Here is a 3,066-nt window from a genome sequence, read left to right as displayed (position 1 = left end):
GCTTGACAGCAGCTTGGAGAATCTGGCCCTGCCAGGACAGCTGCAAGGGAGAGGGAGACCTTACAGGAAAATTATAATTCCCTGGATTTCCTATGCAGAATAGCTTTTATTCTCTACCTCTCTCTACCTGCTCTCTGGCCCAGGAAGCTGACCTGTGTAGACTTAATCAACAGGAGTCCTGTACTTCTGGCTTCAGGCTGGGTTTGGCCAGCAGAGAGTCCCAGCTGGAGACATGAAGATGGAAGCAGAGTGAGGTCAAGGTATTTCTTCCCTTGGCTCCCTTCTTATGGCAGAGACTTGGGCTGGCTCTGCCCTCAACTAAAGGTCACTCCTCTTCTTAAGGAGGCCTACTCCACAGGACTCTCATTCTACCTTCTTGTCACTGTTCCCCTCCTCCCCTTGGTCATTCAGGCCTAGAGGGGATGACAGTTTTACATTCTTGCACTTGAGGCTCCCCTGCACTTTGTAAATAGTCCCTATATAAAGAAAACCTTCCATTTTCAGTCGAGTGGGCCATCTGTTTGTTGTCAGGACCTGAATGATACTGTCCCTGAAATTCTCCCTTTTAACAAAGCAGGAGGAGGAAGAGGGGGCAGTGAGAGGACAGTCCTCAGAGAACAAGAAAGAGCAGCAGAGTTTTGGCCGAGGAGCCCCTGGGGAGGCAGAAAGGAGGTAGATAAGCTCAGCCTCCTGCTTCTGAATGCAGGCAGAAGTCCTGGGCATCTTGCCCCCCCCCCCCCCCCCCCGCTAGGGAGGTCTCGTACCCAGGGGGATGGGCAGTTGTTGGCACTGAACAGGTCCCTGTAGCCGCTGGTCACACTGAAAGGCAGACTAAGGAATTCCAAGGACTCATACAAGTTTCAAACACTCACCATGACCAAGAAGGCCATCTTGTGGCAAGGTGCCTCCGAGGGAATTCACTAAATGCATCATTTTTCCCCTTTCCAAGAGATGAGGTGCTGGGAGCTGGGGCAAGCAGGGGGCTTCCTTGTGCTGTGGCTAGGCTAAAGGAGAGTTGAAGGGGTGGGCATGGGGCTTGTCTCTGAGGGCAGAGGAAGTGAGAGAGAGGATCCAGGCTGAAAATTCCACCAACTCTCCAGGCCCCTTTTGATGCTACTGCTTCCACATTTCAACCAAGAGTGGCTCCAAATCTCCCTTGTTTCTCTTCCCCATCAAAGCTCAGTATGTGTGTGCATGAGGCCTGGGGGAGGGAGAGAGGCTCCCTTGAAGAGGCGGGGGTGGGGGCGGGGGTTTCCAGCATGAGAGGGGAGGAACTTCTGCCCCTGGACGCTCACTGAGCTAGAACCCCACAGGCTCATCCCAGGACTACTGCTGGAATAAACTATGGTGAGAAAGCAGAGACAACCTGAGCCATGCTCCCCTGAGAGTGGGGGCCTTTGTGAACATAGACAGTGAACCAGAGAGTTCTGAAGGTCGAAGGTTCATCAGAGGGCCTATGTGAGCAAGCTTGTCATGACCAGGATGTGGTGGGCCTGGGAGGAAAAAATGGGTCTACCCTGCCCAGTTCCTCATAGTCCCTGTGGCTCCATGAGACAGAGCACAAGAGTTAGAGGAGGGTCAGGAACCAGGGAGCTAGATAGCAGCCACTAGGCCAAGCAATGGGGCCCTGACTTGAAGGAGGAGCTGGGGACAGATAGTCAATAAAGAGGCCAGGTCACCCTGATCTGCAGAACTCCTTGACAATGAGGGGGCCATAGAGCTGAACAGCACTGAAGAAACTACGCATATCTCTTCTGGGGAGACCACTACATCATAGAAGCCACCAAGGGCAGAAATTCCCAGAATAAGCTCGGGAAACCCTTTTCACTGCAGGGCAAAGTCAGGGTGACAGGCGGTCTCACGAAGCTTCCTCCCCACCCCTAGGAGTTGTCCATCCCCTCACCAAACCCCTACAGTCACAATTCGGACCTGGGTAGGATAGGATAGATACCAGATTAAAGTTTTAAATTGGACTGGTCTGATTTTTAATACCCAAATGAGACCAGAAAGTTGTAAAAATTCTACCTTTGTTATTAAAAAAAAAAGAGTCATGGGGGCGCCTGGGTGGCTCAGTGGGTTAAGTCTCTGCCTTTGGCTTGGGTCATGATCTCAGGGTCCTGGGATTGAGCCCCACTTCGGGCTTTCTGCTCAGCGGGGAGACTGCCTCCCCCTCTCTCTCTGCCTGCCTCTCTGCCTACTTGTGATTTCTGTCTGTCAAATTAAAAAAAGAAAAAAAAGAGTCATGGGAGTGACTAGGATTGCTTCACATGTCTGCCGTAACAGGTTAAAATTCCTCCATGACTGGTTGCCATCATAACATGGCCACTGGCCATTGCACTGACCTGAGCCAAAGAGATGGCCTGTGAACCAGAATGCCTGCAAAAGTCCTCAGATTCATCCCGACCAGGCCATCCTGGGTGACGAGGCCACTCCTGAACAAATCACTGTGGCCGAGAGACCACGTTTACAGATTATAGTCAAGCTTAGATCATCTTTGCACCCCGGGAGCTGGCTTCCCTGGAACCACAGTGTTCCCCAAGAGGATGTGGGTGTTACAGGGAAGGGAGGATGAATTTGGGGAAGGGTTGCATTACAGATTTTCCCCATTCACTCCTCCGAGAGCCTTGAGTTTCTGCCCTAGGAAGGGTGTGGAAATAAAACTTAAAATTCCAGGTGTTTTATAATTCCCAGAATAAGAGCCGGTGGCACGCTTGAAGACAATGCCAACAGGTACATGGGAGGGGCAGAGCAGAATTCAGTACCCCTGCAGGAAGAAAAAGGGAGCACAAGTAGGCATGCGGGGAGTCCAGGCACCTGCCTGCCCGGTGGACACCACAAGGGAAGGGGAACAGGACCCGGCTGCTGCAGGGAGAAAAGTCATGTCTGAGGGGGAGTTTTCTGAAGTCAGACTGTGAAAGAGAAAGTGAAAGAAGCCACAAAAAGAGCCCCCTCCTTTATTGCCTGAAGGAAACCAGTTAAAAAGTCGATCTTCCTGTTATGGACCAGAGTGGGGAGACAAGGGGACCAAATGCAATGTGGTACCCTGGATGGGATTCTGGAACAAAA

This window comes from Lontra canadensis, unplaced genomic scaffold (genome assembly GCF_010015895.1).
Source record: "Lontra canadensis isolate GAN:19392208 unplaced genomic scaffold, GSC_riverotter_1.0 scaffold7, whole genome shotgun sequence".
NCBI classification, from domain to species: Eukaryota; Metazoa; Chordata; class Mammalia; order Carnivora; family Mustelidae; genus Lontra; species Lontra canadensis.
The sequence above is the reverse complement of the archived record's forward strand: the minus strand, read 5'-3'. Positions refer to the sequence as shown.